Consider the following 18,365-nt stretch of genomic DNA (forward strand, 5'->3'; position numbering starts at 1 on the left):
GTCGGTTTGTAGACTTAAGTTTGTAGACTTCTGTGAAGGGTTTCTCTTGTTGATCAACAGTGCTAGGACATAGTAGAGATTCAGTAAGTACTCCTTACATGAATAAATGGGTAAGAAACAAATCTCTTAAGTGACAGTAGTATATAGTTCTGAAGTTTCTGATGGACTTAATATTGTTAACAACTGACCATTCTTGTCAAGAAAGAAAAATAATGCAAATCTGACATTATCATGCATATGTGTGTGCGTGCTAAGTTGCTTCAGTCATGTCTGACTCTTTGCGACCCCATGGACTGTAGCCCACCAGGTTCTTCTGTCACTGGGGATTCTCCAGGCAAGGATACTGGAGTGGGTTGCCATGTCCTCCTCCAGGGGATCTTTGCAACCCGGAAATCAAACGGGTGTCTCTTATGGCTCTCATATTGGCAGGCAAATTCTTTACCAGTAGCCCTACCTGAGAACCCTGACGTTATGATACCATACTTAATTATCTGAGTTCCAATCCACTAAGCAAGAATTACATTACAGAAAGTTTGTTACTTGCTTGAAAATGAAATTTTAAAATGATGTAATACATGTAAGAAAAAGAACCATAGAATCAGCAAATAGGAAGCCTACAGAAACATCAGAAATCATCTAAACTCTCTTGCTGCTTGAGATTTGGTTCAAGGACTAGCAGCATCAGTATCACCCTGGAGCTTAGAAGAAATGTAGAATCTCAACTCCCAGCCCTACCTCACGAATGGGGATTTACACTGAAACAAGATCCTAAAGTGATTGATTTTCAGACACATTAAAGTATGAGTGGTACTGCTCTAGAAGGGTAATTTCCTAATCCTAGATTTTTCAGTCCTTATGGGCAGTCACTTGGAGTAAGAATTTTTTATTTTTAGGTAACTGGGTCCCAACCCCTGAATAGTAAAATTCTGGATTAGTAACATAGGTATTAAACAAAGATGTCTAGTTTATTCTAATTTCTTCATTTGTAGAGTTGCTAGATTTAGGACATAATGCAACATAGTTACATTAAAAATTATTGGTTGTTTATCTGAAATTCAAATTTAAGTCAGCATCCTGCATTTCATTTGGCAGTTTTGTTCATTTAACATATTAGCAGAGTTCCAATTTAAATACCTTTTATAAAAATCTCATTACTAAACATATATGAGCAAGGATTCAAGCTGAGGTGTCTGGAGTGCAAGAGTGCTTTGTCAACTATAGATGCATAAACTCTAAGGCATTGATACCTGTGTCAATTAAATGATAATTCTATTCATGTTGTTAATGTGTTGATAGTCTTATGAAGCCCAGCATTGTAAATCAGCTATCATAGATGTCACATAAAAGAGAAAAGTGTGTCTCTAAATTCATGAAAACCAAATAAAATTTCTTACAATATGGTTATTTCCTCCTGAATAAACCAGTAGTTTCACTTAAAGAAAAAAGTCAATTACTGGAGGTTTGTTGTTTTTAATCCTTCTTTAATAATACCTGTAATTTGGGGTTTTCTCTTAACTTATTGATAAATTTGAACATAAATTAGCTATAACCATATCACCAGAAGACAGTCACTCTAATTATGAAGCATATTATTTGCCAAGTAGCTTTCCCTATAAATATTTCTTGTTTGTTTTTCATAGCTGTAAAAATATTGTACCATAATGTTATATTGTGCTTTTGGATTTTACATTATATCATAAGAACTTTTCTTATTATTATAAATAATGCTTCATTTGTCATTGATAAATATCTAATTGAGTATATTTGCCCAAATTTTATTTTTCACCTCAATTTTTCTGAGTTTGGGAAGTACAGTACAAATTCCAGCCCTTCATTGATTATACTGTAGAGGATTCACAGCAAAGCAGAAGAAAATATGGCCTCTCTATTCATCTAGGCTCTTATCATCTCTTTAAACTTGGGAGAGCCAAAGAGAGTGCCCCCCTGGGAAAGGGCAGGGCCTCGGTTCCCGAGCAGTGACCCCAGCTTCCTGTTATTTGAAAAATAACAGAATTTAAACTGGCCCCTGCATATAAGAACTCTGAAAGTTCAGTGAAATTGAAGCACGGCTGTCACTTCTGTGTGAATAAGACTAAATTTAATTTGTTGGGTGGAAAGAGTTAAATGAACTTTAACTGAAAAGCTCTCTTTCTCTTCCTCTCAGGGTAGAAAATAGCCAAGGGCAACAGCGGATGACTAATGTGTAGAATATTGCAATTAGTATAGCAAGGTACTTACAGGGATCAAATTAAAAAATTCATTAACGTACGCACTTAATTAAGAAACACTTTTCAGTTTACATGATAAATTATGACACCTATTAAATCTTCCAGTACAAGCTGTAATGGCTTCTTTGCTCCCGGGTAGAGAACTATCGCCTTTGAGGTCCTCTGAAATTCCCCAAGGACCAGAAGCATCAGTTACAAGTGTATTAAAAACAATGCTCTCCTCCTGCAAGGTGCTTGAGCATCTTTATTGGAAACTAATTTAAACTTAAAAAAGCACCAGGGAGCAGGAGGCTATCATGCTGCAAGGCAAGGATAACAAACATTGAATGACCTTGAAAAGGAAATGGGCTTTGCTCCCCAACATTCCCAAAAAGGAAGTGATAGGAAAGAGGTCTGTTTTTTGTTTGCTTTTGAATCTTTTGTTTTGTCTCTGTCCTTCTCCTTCTTGCTTTAAGAATAAATGTTACCAATGGAGGAAGAACATAATAGAAATAAATTACATAAGTCAGTGGTAAGTATGCTTTTTCTTTTTTCATTCAGTGGGAAGAACCAGAAGAGAAGAAGGAAGAAAGAGAGTAAGGGAGGTTGGGAGGGATGAAAATAAACTCAAGAATAAATGTGTAAGGCAATCAGATATACCACCCTGAATCTTGTGGTATTTAGGCCTTTTTTTATTGTAGGAAGTATGGATCTATAGTGATAATAAAACTACATTTCTATTATTTTCTTCAGAATCTCTCCCTTGTCTTTTTAAATATTCTTTATAATCCTGTAATTAGCAGAGCAGGTGAGGACAGCTAGAGAATCAAATTGCCTTTTCAGAGTCAAACATACTCATGCTATCTGACACAGTTCTCTTTCTTCCAGGCTACAAAGTCTTTACAATGAAGATCAATACCTTAATGGGCCCAGATACCACTTGATGGGCTTCCCAAGTGGCTCAGTGGTAAAGAATCCGCCTGCCAATGCAGGAGATGTGGGTTCAATCCCTGGGTTGAGAATATCCCCTGGGGAAGGAAATGGCAACCCACTCTAGTATTCTTGCCTGGAGAATCCCATGGACAGAAGAGCCTTGCAGGCTACGATCCATGTAATTGCAGAAGAGTCAGACACGACTTAGCGACTAAACACACACACCCCACTTGACTGTTTGGACACATTTGTTTTTCTGCTCTATTTGACCTCATTGTGTCCTGGCTGGTAGTGCTAGACAGAGAACTCCAACCATCGACTCACCTCTCTGGTTTCTGTGAGGCACCGGAACCGTTCTCATTGGTAGAAAGGGGGATTCCAGGGAGGAAGTTGTGGAGCAGAAGTCATAAGAATCTGGGGCAGAGGAGGCACCACTGACAGAGCAGCACCTCTCCTGGCTCAGTTCTCCCTGAATCTGTCCCCATTGGAGGTTATGTTTTGGGGTCATAGATTCAATTACATAAAGCAGCCCCAACTTCTGACTTATAACCTGTGGACCATACTGTCTTTATGTCTTCTCTTTCAGCACTGTTTATCACTCTTTAATTTTTTGTTCCTACGTCTATTATAGACGCAATATGAAAACAACCTTAAAGAAATTTTTGAAAAAAAAAGAGTAAAATAAGCTCTAGCACAATTTAAAAAATGTATTTGTTTAATTGGAGGATAATTACTTTACAATATTGTAAATGTGATGACTTCTGCCCCACATCAGTATGAATTGACCATAGGCAAACTGATGGCTCCTCCCTCCTAAACCCCTCTCTCACTTCCCTCCCCATCCCATCCCTCCAGGTTGGCACAGAGCACCAGGTTTGGATTCCCTGCATCATACATCAGACTCCCACTGGCTGTTTTACATGTGGTAATGTATATGTTTCAATGCTATTCAATTAAAACATCCCACCCTCTTCTTCTCCCACTGTGTACAAGTCTGTTCTTTATGTTATGTTCCCTTTGCTGCCCTGCACATAGGCTCAGCAGTACTGTCTTTCTTTTAGCACAGTTATTTTCATTCATACATCTAAACAGAAGCTACTTCAGCCTGCATTATCACAATCTGCAATTACCAAGTGCTATAGCAAGAATTTTAACAGATGAGTAAAGTAGGAGACACGAGGTACATGGAAGGAAGTAGAACTTGAAATGGTTCCCATGATCCTGATCCTTCTCTCCTGGTTGAGACCTGGTGTATAATAGATGAATGGCTTTGAAACTTTTGTAAACTGAAACCCAGAGTAAAAACAAACAAATAAAATGTTACATTGATCTACACACATTACCTAGGTAAGTGCAAATTGCCATGTTCTGAGTAAGACACAAGTGTGTGTCTGCCATCCACTGAGACAAGGATCCGCCTCTGTGGCATGGCCTTTGGTTTATAATTGTGGCAGAGGCCTCAGCTATCTGACTCCAAGACTGTGGAAATAGGGTGAGCCATTCTTCTTCTTCTTCTTGTTCAATCGCTAAGTCGTGTCTGACTCTTTGCAACCCCATGGACTGCAGCACGCTGGGCTTCCCTGTCCTTCAGTATCTCCTGGTGTTTCTTCAGATTCATGTCCATTGAGTCAGTGATGATATCTAACTGTCTCATCCTCTGTTGCCCCCTTCTCTTTCTGCTCTCAATCTTTTCCAGCATCAGGGTCTTTTCCACTGAGTTGGCTGTTCGAATCAGGTGGCCTAAGTATTGGAGTTTCAGCTTCAGCATCAGATCCTCCCAATGAATATTCAGGGTTGATTTCCTTTAGGATATACTGGTTTGATCTCCTTGAGTCTAAGGGAATCTCAAGAGTCTTCTCCAGCCCCACAATTCCAAAGCATTAATTCTTTAGTGCTCATCCTTCTTTCTGGTCCAACTCTCACATCCCTACATGACTACCAGAAAAATGATAGCTTTGACTATATGGACCTTTATCAACAAAGTGATGTCTCTGCTTTTTAATATGCTTTCCCTGGTGGCTCAGACATTAAAGAATCCTCCTGCAATGCAGGAAACCTGGGTTTCGATCTCTGGGTTGGGAAGATCCCCTGGAGGAGGGCATGGCAATCCATTCCAGTATTCTTGCCTGGAGAATCCCCATGGACAGAGGAGCCTGGTGGGCTGCAGTCCATGGGGTTGCAAAGAGTCAGAATACTACTGAGCAACTAAGCACAGCACACAGGTTTGTCATAGCTTTCCTTCCCAGGAGCAAACGTCTTTTAATTTTGTGGCTGCAGTCACCATCTGCAGTGATTTTGAAGCCTAAGAAAATAAAATCTGTCACTGCTTCCACTTTTCCCCTTCTGTTTGCAATGAATTGATGGGACTGGATGCCATGATCTTAGTTTTTTGAATGTTGAGTTTTAAGCCAGCTCTTTCACTCTCCTCTTTCACCCTCATCAAGAGGTTCTTTAGTTCCTCTTCACTTTCTGCCTTTAGAATGGTATCATCTGCATATCTGAGGTTATTGATATTTTTCCTGAACATCTTAATTACAACTTGTGAGTCATCTAGCTCAGCATTTTGCATTATGTACTCAACATATAAGTTAAATAAACAGGGTGACAGTACATAGCCTTGTCATACTTCTTTCCCAATTTTGAACCAGTCAGTTGCTCCATGTAAGGTTCTAACTGTTGCTTCTTAACCCACATACAGATTTCTCAGGAGACAGGCAAGGTGGTCTGGTATTCCCATCTCTTTAAGAATTTTCCACATTATTTTGTGATCCACATAGTCAAAGGCTTTCACATAGTCAATGAAGCAGATGTTTTGGAATTTCCTTGCTTTCTCTGTGATCCAACATATGTTAGCAATTTGATCTCTGGTTCCTCTGCCTTTTGCAAGCCCAGCTTATACATCTGGAAGTTCTCAGTTCACGTACTGCTGAAACCTAGCTTAAAGAATTTTGAACATAACCTTACTAGCATGTGAAATGAGTGCATTCCAATCCCCTATGATGAAAAGGACATCTTTTTTTGGTGTTATTTCTAGAAGGTCTTGTAGGTCTTCATAGAACCAATCAATTTCAGCTTCTTTGGTATCAGTAGTTGGGACATAGACTCAGATTACTGTGATGTTGAATTACTTGCTTTGGAAATGAACTGAGATCATTCAGTCATTTTTGAGATTGCACCCAAGGACTGCATTTCAGACTGTTTTGTTGACTATGAGGCCTACTCCATTTCTCAGGGATTCTTGCCCACAGTAGTAGAGATAATGGTCTTCTGAATTAAATTCGTCCATTCCTGTCCATTTTAGTTCACTGATTCCTAAGATGTAGATGTTCACTTTTGCCATTTCCTGCTTGACCACATCCAATTTACTTTGGTTCATAAACCTAACATTCCTGGTTCCTATGCAGTATTGCTCTTTACAGCATCAGACTTTACTTTCACCAGACAAATCCAGAGCTGAGCATCATTTCTGCTTTGACCCAGTCATTTCCTTCATTCTGAAACTATTAACAGTTGCCCTCTGCTTTTTCTCAGAGCTCTTCTTAGGATGGCCCTAGCCAGAATGCAAGGCCAGTGTTCAAGTTGAAGAAGTGAGCCTGATACAGTCTGTTTCTTGAGCCACTTAGTTCTGCTCGCCATCTAACAGTATCTGAATCTTGTCTACAATCAGGATGACCTGTTTGTTTCCACCACTGAAGTCCAATCCTTCAAGTCCACCTCCTGTAGTGTAATCCAGTTCTTCAAGAAGAATATCATTTCCCGACTGCTCAAAATATTCAGTTAGCAAATGAAGTTGTTATTTCCACTGTTGCGTCTGACCCTGAATATGTAATTGGCATTATTACCTTCCTCTTCAAGTGTCCTTCAAAGTTTTTCTTACCCCAGGCCAGCACTTCAGTGGGTCAGTTACTGGCTTGGAGGAATAAACCCCAGTTTGTATTCTCAAAGGTCTTTTTGTTAATCCTTGTCTGGCTTTGGTTGCTACAGTTACTTTTACTATAATCACTCAGAATGAAACAGCAGAATGTTTTAAAAGCACTTATATTTTGGTCCTACTCCTCCTTGTTTCCATTGTGTAGCAGCAGGCCCAGCTTGTTATGATAACCCATGTAGATTATCCCCACCATACAATAATTCCATTCTTTGCCTGCCAGTCCACTACCAGATAATGGAGCCCAGAGTTACCCAAATAATTAGAAGCTTCCTTGAAGCTCCGATACTTTGGCCATTTGATGCAAAGAACTGACTCATTGGAAAAGACCATGATGCTGGGAAAGATTGGATGCAGGAGGAGAAGGGGATGGCAGAGGATGAGATGGTTGGATGGCATCACTGATTTGATGGACATGAGTTTGAGCAAGCTCTGGGTGTTGGTGATAGACAGGGAATCCTGGCATGCTGCAGTCCATGGGGTTGCAAAGAGTTGGACACTACTGAGCGACTGAACTGAACTGAACTGATGTTAAATGGAGCCCTTCCTTGTGATTCCAGCAGAAGGAATATTTCCCAAATCTTTAAGGAACCCAAATCTCTAAGCAGACAGTACCTGAGCTTTGGGTGCAAGAAACGAATTCTGCGGGTGAGACAATGGGAGTAATAATGACATGGGACCAATCCAACTTCGTTTCTTGGTTCTTACATATTTTAGTGTTTAGTGTGCAGGCAATACCACTTTAATAGCATAAAGCGAAGAGGAACTAAAGAGCCTCTTGATGAGGCTGAAAGAGGAGAGCAAAGAAGCTGGCTTGAAACTCAGTATTCAAAAAACTGAGATCATGGCATCTAGTACCATCACTTCATGGCAAATAGAAGTAGTGACAGATTTTATTTTCCTGGGCTCCAAATTAAAGTAAAAAAAAAAAAAAGCTTGCTCCTTGGAAGGAAAGCTATGACAAACCTAGATAGTGTATTTAAAAGCAGAGCCATCACTTTGCTGACAAAGGTCTGTATAGTGAAAGCTAAGGTTTTTCCAGTAGTCATGCAGGGATTTGAGAGTTGGAACATAAAGAAGGCTGAGCATGGAAGAAATGATGCCTTCAAACTGTGGTGTTGGAGAAGACTCTTGAGAATCCCTTGGACTTCAAGATGATCAACCAGTCAATCCTAAAGGAAATCAACTGAGTATGCATTGGAAGGACTGATACTGATGCTGAAGCTCCAATACGTTGGCCACCTGATGTGAAGAGCCCACTCATTGGAGGACACCCTGATGCTGGGAAAGGTTGAAGGCAAAAGGAGAAGGGAGCAACAGAGGATGAGATGGTTGGATGGCATCACTGACTCAATGGACATGAATTTGAGCAAACTTTGGAGATAGTGAAGGACAGGGAAGTCTGATGTTCTGTAGTTCATGGAGTTGCAAGCTGCATGGTTCTACAGTTCACGACTTAGTGACTGAAGAATAATGTTATCAAAAGCAGTAGCCCCCACAGACATTTCTTATAATTATTATTTCCCTCAAACTGATTGTCTTAGTTTGGATTTTCCCAGAAGCAGACCCTGAGAGCAGCACTGAGTGCTCTGATCCTGGTCAGAAGGTACGTGTTATACCAGTAAGGAAATGTATAAAATAAAAGATGCATTATTCAGCCAACTAACACAGTAAGCATTTGGAGATTAATCCCACAGGTGGCCTTTGGGAAACTTAAAAATCTGTGCCTCAAAATTAATCCACCCATGGACAAGGGAGCTGAGGTAGTGACATACCAGCTCCCAAGAGCCTTTAGTTGAAGGTTTCTGGTAGGAGGGTTAATTCCTTGACACTTTCAATCTGCTATGTGGTTTTGAGGCTTTCTATTATTCTAGGAGAAAAGCATATAGAATCACAGGTGTGGCTATTGTCTCTTAAAAGACAGCAGAGAACCCTCAGACAGAAAATCTAAGGGTGAGATGCTGATGGTGTTTGGTAGACTTTGTAGATATCTATGCTTTATAGATATATTTAGATGTCTGCTGGACTTTATAGGTAAGAAGGAAAAGATGAGAGAGGATGAGGAGAAATAGCCTCCTTTGGGAGATAGCTTAATGTTACCTATAACACAATTCTAGAAATAAAGAAACATACTTTCATTTTTATTTTTAAATAAAATATTTTAAAATTAAATTATTAAAAAAATTTTACACCCTGATCCCTCCATTTATTTTAAAGTATTGGAATAATGTTATTTTCAATGGCACTATATATGACTATACGAGGAAGATACACGGGTGAGATTTGCTCATGTATTACTAAATTTTACTGACTTTCTTTTGCTGCAGAGTGAAAATTCCAAATAAAATTATTCAATTTCAAAGTCAGATATTTTTATGGAGTCTGTTTGCTCCAATGGTATCTGGTGTTTTAAAATGTAAAAGAGATACGGATTTTAAAGGCTCTTGAAACTTTTAAAATAAATCATTGAATGGAAATGTCAGTACGAGGCTATTTTTTGTCAGGTGACAAGGTATTCAGTCATAGATCATCCTTACTAGTGATTTTCTTTGCAGATTGTTTTTTGGTGAAATAAGATCCCTTATGAATGCTCCCAAACAGCCTGTAATGGCTGCTAATCACCCAAGTGTCAGAGCTTATAGCTTCAATATATCTTCCTCAAACTACATCAGAAGACAGTAACAATTTCAAGAAATAGTGCTTAAAACTGCCATCAAATAAATTCTCAGTCCCATTTCACCTAAATGCACATTTCTATTTATGACAGAGGAGGGCAGTTGTCCTTAGTCATGAAGAAATTCTCATTGAAATCTGACTTTCAACTTTTTCTAAAATAAAACAAGAAGGAGTCATTACTGGGAAAGCATGGTTCAAGTAAGATGGTGTGATCTCTGGGCAGAACGCTGAAGGGTCTTCTTTCAGCTTTTGTGGGTGTGGTGTTGTGTTACTTTGCATGCGTGCTAAGTTGCTTCAGTTGTGTCCAACTCTTTGCAAACCCATGGACTGTAGCCCCCAAGACTCCTCTGTCCGTGGGATTCTCCAGGCAAGAGTACTGGAGTGGGTTGCCCTGCTCTGCTCCAGGGGATCTTCCAGACAAAAGGAATCAAACCCACGTCTCATGTCTCCAGCTTTGGCCGGCAGGCACTTTGGGAAGCCCAGATATTACCTTGGGCTGAGTGTTTTTCTGCGCCTATACCACTGTTTCCTCCCTGGTCAACAGAATTAGCCTTCTGTGCTCCAGTTTGTCAGCTCCTGCTTCTATTTAGATTGTCTCTGTAGTCACTGGCTCGATCTCCCACTAGCTGTGGTTTTCCACTTACATTTGTGATTGAAGATAGTTGCTTTCCTCACAGAAGTAAATAAAGATTCTTGGACTGAAATTCCACTGGGTTTCTTACCAGTGCCTTAATCCTGGTGCTTGCTTTGGCCTGAGCTGAGATACTTGAATCTGTGGTTTCCTACATTGTTCTGCAACGTGATATTAAGAGCATTTTAATTGTGTGTGGGATTTGATTTCTCTCATCTTCACTCTTGCCTATCTATGGACTGACTTGCCCTCGTTTTGTTTTTTTAGCTATTATTTTTTTATTTTTGTTATTTTTGATGTGTAATTGATTTACAATGCTGTATTTGTTTCAGGTGTATAGCAAAGTGATTTAGTTATACGTACATATTAATATATACATTCTTTTTCTGTTTTTTTTCCATAATAGGTTATTATAATATGTTGAATATAGTTCCTGGTGCTATAGGTCTTTGTTATTTATCTATTTTATACATAGTAATGTGTACCTGTTGATCCTAAACTCCTAATAACAGTTGGCTTTATTTTGGCTCTTGTTCACTTGGGCTGTGTGAAAGAAACAATCCTGAGTGTGTGTGCATGCTCAGTCATTGTTGACTCATTGCAACCCCATGGACTGTAGCCTGCCAGGCTCCTCTGTCCATGGAATTTTCCAATCAAGAATACTGGAGTGGGTTACCATTTCCCACTCCAGGGGATCTTCCTGACCCAGGAATCAAACCCACATCTCTGAGTCTCTGTGTCTCCTGCATTGGTAGGCAGATTCTTTACCACTTAGCCACCTGGGAGCCCATTTAAATATCCTTTCTAGTTCTTATCCTGGGATACCTTGGATTTTAATGCCAGAGTTCTTGAATTATTTCTGATTTCCAATGACTATATTAAAATGAAATGCCTTTTCAAACTACCATGGGAACACTTAGATGTCAAAGCTCTGGGAAAGATGGGTCTTAAACATGAACAATGCAAATCAACAGTAATTCTCTCCAAGACTGAGAGAACTTAATGATATAGCAAAAGAAACAGACAAAATGAACCACCTTGGTCTTTTTTCCCCCAAATACACACTACATAAAATCAAAGTGTCATACCATTTTTTCTCAAAACTTCCACTATAACAAAAATGAATTGCAAAATCAAATTATGGTCAACCCCAGGGTATAACAGTTTCCAGTGTTCGTTTATCTTGAGTGGAAATTGACACACATATCACTTTGAAAAATTATGATTTATGTCACTGGTTCATTTTTTTCCTTCCACTACCATTACCCAAGACTTCCTTCTGTTTGAGGGCAAACCCAGTACCAAACACCTGTGTGGCAGCTACGGTCTCTGCTTCCCTTTCAGATGATGTTAGCCCGATCCATCTGCAGGATGAGTCTGTGTGCCAATTCTGATTATTCAGGTGGGACTAGACTCTTTAGAAATTTGCAAGAATCTAAGAAACGTTAAAGAAGTAGCTTTTCTTCTCCCACCAGCTTCCTTTGATCTAAATGTCTTGTCATATTATCTCCTGTTTTCTCTCTGATAGGAGTGGCCTTGCATATCACCGAGGCTATCCTTGATCCAGGGCCAGCCAGTCCTTGTGGGGTAATTAATTGGCAGATTGATTGGCAAAAACCCAGCCCAAATTTTTGTAGGTGATTTTTGGCACAGGTAATTGTCTACTTGTGAATAATTTTTAAAATTGTGATTAGCAGAAGGTAAGTGATATTTTGATTCTGAACCAGCTTACAAATTACTACATAAAATTAAAATGCCAAGAAGTTTAACTTTTAAATATTTTTGATTCATCTACATTCTGAGACAAGGAAGGCTGTGTTTGAGTATTTAATATGCTATGGTATACTGTGATGGTGCTGCAATTTTTACTTCGGATATGGAAGTTTTGTTATTTCTCTTCTTTTGCTAACAATGAAGTGATAGCATGGAAACATTTTTGTGGGCTTATTAATTTATTTAAAAACTACTTATTGAAACCTACAATATACAAACAATGATATGAGGAGTAATTGGGGCTTATTCTTTGATGCATAGAATATTATCTATAAAACCACAGATGACAAAGGCTTACAAAATTAATTTAATCAAGAAGCAACTATTAAACTCATTGAATTGTACAGTTAATTTGCATGCATTTTACTGTATATAAATTTCATTTTACTATATTTAAATTATACTTCAATAAACCTGACTTTAAATAAGAGAAGAATATGAGCATCTATAAAATGACCAAAATCATGCTGATCACTGGAGCTAAAGAAATGACACAGATTTAGTCCCAGTTTTCAAAAGCTCACCGTCAAATAAAGAATATAGTGATTCATATGAAAGGTAACCACTTGGCAGTACAAAATGCAACAATAGAAGTGTGTTAAAGGAAGAGGATATAGTATATAATGAGCATTCAACTAATTTTTGGAAGCTTGAAGAGAGAGATGTGTAAGGAGAAAGAATTTAAAAATAAACTTCTTGAAGTATGTAAGCCATCTCACTCATTCATGTCTTACTTTTGACAGACCACTTCCAGAATATCTTCCCTGAATCCTTTAAATGGGCCAGTGGCCCTTCTCAAAGAATTCTGGGCATGGTGCTGCCATGGAATTTTTGATTTTACCATGCTTTATTAGATTATTAGTTTCTCCAGAAGAAATTTCCATGCCTGGCATAAGGAAATTGATCCACATGTATTTACTTACTTGAACTAAACTGAATATAAATGGTAGCAAAGGTGGTTAGTCAAGGAACTTTTTGGGTTTGGGGGAAATGGAACTTATAGCAGAGAGGATTGTTGGTCCTGAAATAAACTGTGTTCAGGCAACCATAAATAATTGGATAGTGTCAAGGGCAGGGGCCAGGAGTAGAAGAAGGAAAATAATTTGAAGAGACAAAACTGGAGAATATACAACGGTGGGGGGTCTTTCTTTTAAGAAAGTTATTAATATTTTTTTTAACCTGTTAGTACTCAGAGTCATTGAAGAATTTTAGACAGTGCTGTAACAAGATCAGGTTTGTCTTTGAGATAATTCACTCTCCTAAGAATGACATTTAGAGGCTAATTATGGAAGCAGGAATTTGGTTAGGAGGTAATGAAGTAATTAAAGCAGCAGGTAATGTGGGCTGTAACTAGGACAGAGATAATAGGAATGCTGGATAAAGTTTGGATACAAGAGACAGAACTGTCCAGCCTTTGATGACTAGTCAGTCATGGTTCTTAAAGAAGAGAAATTGTCATGAGATAATAATGCATTTAATTTTGCACATGCTGTGTTTGAAGCAGAGATTCTAGTAAGCAATTAGATACATGAGTTTTGGATTCAGAATGAAACTGTTAGTGTAAATAATAGGGGTCTGAGATCCTAACTAGAGAAGACGTAGAGTACGAAGAGAAGAGAACAGAAGACAAACTCTTAATTAAGCACTGTCCCAATTTGTTGTGTCTACAGAAGGGAATCTAGTGGAAGAAATTCAAGCTGTTTGGAGATGAAGAAAGAGAAACAAACAGAATGACAGTGAAAAATCAACTCAGAGTAGCCCAAATATCTTCTCACAGTTTTTATGGCTCAGAGCTCAGCTTCTCTGGATTTTCTTCGTAGCAACTAACAAGGTTTCTGTCAAGGTGTCGACCTTGAGTTTCATTTGAAAGTTCAGCTGGGGAAGAATTCACTTCCAAACTTGCATGATTGTTGGCAGGATTTAGTTCCTCGTGGGTTATTGGAAAGAGGACCTCACTTCTTTTCTATTAGCCAGAAGCTGATGTCAGTTCCTTGCCACATGGGCCTCTTTAATGCTGCAGCTTGTTTCTTCAAATCATGGGGGCCATAGCCGCAACATAGAGAGTTTGCTAGCAAGACAAAAAACACAGTCTTTTGAAGCCTAATGAGGGAAGTGACATCCTGTTAGCTTCACAGTATCCTCTTGGGTAGCACAATGTCACCCTGGGGGGAGGGATCACACAGGGCACCAATACCAGAAGGTGGGGATCATTGGGGGTGGAAAGAAAGAAAGATAGCGCTAAGTCCTGTCCAACTCTTGTGACCCCATGGACTGTAGCCTGCCAGGCTCCTCTGTCCATGGGATTCTTCAGGCAAGAATATTGGAGTATGTTGCCATTTCCTTCTCCAGGGGATCTTCCTGACCCAGGAAATGAACCCAGGTTTCCAGCATTTGCTGGCAGATTCTTTACCAACAGAGCTATGCAGGAAGTCCACGGGGGTGGGCATCTTACAATCTGGTTACCAAAGTTGCTGACCTTTTGCAAGACAGTGTTTAGAAGAGTTTGAGTGGAATACTGCTGCAGAAACCAGATCCCAATGTTGAGAAACAGATATCCAATAAGCAAGTGGATACAAGTGTGTAGACACCTGTCTTAAGAAACCTGATTAATGAAGGAGAAAGTCAAGAGGTTGGAACAAGGAAAGGCTTTCTAAGAGTAGGATAGAATTGGATGGGCCTGAAAGATGATGTGCTTCCTTCGGGGCTCAGAGGTAAGGAATCTGCCCGCAATGCAGGAGCTGCACAAGATGTGAGTTCGATCCCTGGGTCAGGAAGACCCCTGGAGGCGGGCACGGCAACCCACTCCAGTATTCTTGCCTGGAGAATCCCACGGACAGAGGAGCCTGGCGAGACTATAGTCCATAGGGTCTCAATAAACAGGCAGAGAATCATCCTTTCTTCAGTGATAGAAAGCAAATAATTGTAGTCAATGTAGGTAAATTTGTAAGGGGAGAACATTGACCTGAGTCACACCTGGTAACTTCAAATTTCCTGCTGAGGTAGGAAGAGAGGTGAGAAATAATCTGTTTTGTTCTAAGGCTCAGCAGCTGCTGCTGCTAAGTCGCTTCAGTCGTGTCCGACTCTGTGCGACCCCATAGATGGCAGCCCACCAGGCTCCCCCATCCCTGGGATTCTCCAGGCAAGAACACTGGAGTGGGTTGCCATTTCCTTCTCCAGTGCATGAAGGTGAAAAGTGAAAGTGAAGTTGTTCAGTCGTGTCGGACTCTTAGCGACCCCATGGACTGCAGCCCACCAGGCTCCTCCGTCCATGGGATTTTCCAGGCAAGAGTACTGGAGTGGGGTGCCATTGCCTTCTCCTCTAAGGCTCAGAGATGTGCATAATGTCAAGGAGAGTAACAGTTAAGAACAGCAACTGGGCTGGTTGGGGGAAGGTAGGAATAACTGAAGCTGGTACCTAGTTACATCTGAGCATATTTCCTATGTATAAGCTGTATGTAATGTGTAGTAGTCAATAAGACTTTAACCTTTTGACTCTGAGAATGGCAAGATGAAGAAACTGTTTAAAGCATAATCTGGCCATGCTGTAAATAGCTAAGTTAGAGATGGGAGACCTTGGCCTTATGAAGATTGAAGGACCTGTGGCTGTAATTCATGCAAGAGACAATAAGTTTCCGGGCCCAGATGGGAGGGTTAAGAAAAGTGATATTTAAACAAAAAAACAAACAAAAACAAAAATGATAATTTCATAATAACACTGGAGTGAGATAGATGATCACGCAGGTAGTGTGAGGATGAGAAGGAGGAGGCATGTATTGATAGATTGGGACGATAAGTAGTCAGTGCCTAAGTACTGAGCTCTGTCTCTCTAAAGAAGTAACTGTTGGTTTTAGAGATCCTGGCTCCTCTGTCCATGGGATTTTCCAGGCAAGAATATGAGAGGAGGTTGCCATTCCCTTCTCCAGGTGATCTTCCCAACCCAGGGATCAAACCTGCATCTCCTGCCTTGCAGACAGATTCTTTAGGGACTAAGCCACTTGGGAAGCCCTTAACATCCTTCAGCTGTCTTATTCTGTTACCCCAACCAGCTGTTACTCTAATAAAACAAAAAGTACACACCGATTGCAATTTAAAAGATAAAATTTCATTCACCAATAAATAAGGGAGGTTTTTGGAATATACAGGTATTATAAAAATTAGGTTACCACAATATTCTTAAATGTGAGATTGTCTCAGGGTAGGGGAAAAATTGAATATTTCCTGAGCGATTTTCTAAGAGAACCAACTAGCCTGCCATGATACATGGGAACTAAGAGTTCAACTCATTATGAAACCTGTTGTCACACAAGCATTGTTGTTCAGTTGCTCAGTCACGTCCGACTCTTTGCAAACCCATGGACTGCAGCATGTCCGGCTTTCCTGGCCTTCACTCTCTCCTAGAATTTGCTCAAACTCATGTCCATTGAGTCAGTGATGCTATCCAACCATTTCATCCTCTGTTTTCCCTTTCTCCTCCTGCCTTCAGTCTTTCCCAGCATCAGGGTCTTTTCCAATGAGTTGCCTCTTCCCATTAGGTGGCCAAAGTATTGGAGCTTCAGTTTCAGCATCAGTCCTTCCAATGAATATTCAGTGTTGATTTCCTTTAGGATTGACTGATTTGATCTTGTTGTCCAAGGGATTCCCAAGAGTCTTCTCCAGTATCACAATTCAAAGGCATCAATTCTTCAGTGCTCAACCTTTTTTATTGTCCAGCTCTCACATCCATACATGACTACTGGAAAAACCATAGCCTTGACTAGATGGACCTTTGTCAGCAATGTCTCTGCTTTTTAATATGCTGTCTAGGTTGGTCATAGCTTTTCTTCCAAAGAGCAAGCATCTATTAGTTTCATGGGTGCAGTCACCTTCCAGAGTGATTTTGGAGCCCAAGGAAATAGCCCGTCATTGTTTCTATTGTTTCCCCAGCTATTTGCCATGAAATGGTGGGACTGGATGCCATGATCTTTGTTTTTTGAATGTTGAGCTTAAAGCCAACTTTTTCACTCTCATCTTTCACTGTCATCAGGAGACTCTTTAATTGCTCTTCACTTTCTGCCATAAGGGTGGTGTCATCTCCATATCTGAGGTTATTGATATTTCTCCTCAAAGTCTTGATTCCAGCTTGTGCTTCATCCAGCCCAACATTTTGCATGATGTACTCTGCATATAAGTTAAACAAACAGGGTGACAACATACAGCTTTGACATACTCCTTTCCCAATTTAGAAGCAGTCTGTTTTTCCATGTCCAGTTATGTTGCTTCTTGACAGAATGAGTATTTTAGCCTAGTTCAGGACACAACAAGCATGGAACACGAGTAGGGTAGTTTTTATTTTTAATAGATTAGGAAGAAAGGTAGAACCATTGAAAGATGCAAAATGAAAATATAGAGAAATTTACAATCCATAGGTATCTGAAAGACTAATTTAAATTTGCACTAGCCAACATTTAAGAATCAACCGCTTAGTCTTTCATTTTCTGTAAGTGGGCTGGACTGCCTGGTGGCAGGTCAAAATTGTAAATACCAAGCCTGCACCTCCAAACCATTCTAAGGCTGCCAGAGACTGAATGCTTAATTTATGGTTAACGCATGATTAAGTGTTAAATGGCAGTCAGAGAGACTTTCTGAGATTATCTGATTAGCTTTTAGCACCCAGAGATCTCTTCTCAGTGGAATTTGTGTTCTGTAATTAAGACCCAGTAGTATAAATGTCTGGTGGGGAATTTTGATTCATGTACCAACAACACACTCACCAAGGGCAGGTTATCAGCATTTAAGAAAGGATTTGAATAGCTAGTGAGTTTTTCTTGAAGAAAACCTTTCATTATTATTAATTATACAAAATTTAATGTCTGACCTTGGGACTATAAATAAAATGTCTTCATTTTGTTGTTGTAAAAAGTAGAACATTAAAATGCATTTGATTATTTAAAAATGACTGGTTTTGAGTAGATGTGTGTTTGTGCCTGGCTTCAGTCACTACTGAGCTATTTTAGGAATGCATTATGTCAGAAACCTCCAAGTTTGAATGATTAAAACTAGGATATATAATTGGAGTTAATTTTAACATAATTTATTTGGGTTTTACATACAAGAATTTACATATCAGGAATTAGATATTTCAGTTGTGTAACAACTAAATTATTAATTTTAGAGGTAAAAAAGACCAGAAGTTTCTTTTCTGTATGTTTTTATCAAAACATATTTTTAGGATGTTTGT

At 39.4% G+C, this 18,365-nt stretch overlaps 1 long non-coding RNA gene across 1 annotated transcript; it reads right to left on the reverse strand.

Annotated features, from left to right (window-relative positions):
• Positions 1-1,532: 1,532 nt before the first annotated feature.
• On the reverse strand, positions 1,533-16,651 carry LOC122428028. The gene is made up of 3 exons (XR_006265631.1): positions 16,499-16,651; positions 9,259-9,261; positions 1,533-1,543 (listed from the first exon to the last, which is right to left on the reverse strand). It is a non-coding gene; the product is annotated as an uncharacterized LOC122428028 (long non-coding RNA).
• Positions 16,652-18,365: the final 1,714 nt, after the last annotated feature.

This window comes from Cervus canadensis, chromosome 26 (genome assembly GCF_019320065.1).
Source record: "Cervus canadensis isolate Bull #8, Minnesota chromosome 26, ASM1932006v1, whole genome shotgun sequence".
NCBI classification, from domain to species: domain Eukaryota; kingdom Metazoa; phylum Chordata; class Mammalia; order Artiodactyla; family Cervidae; genus Cervus; species Cervus canadensis.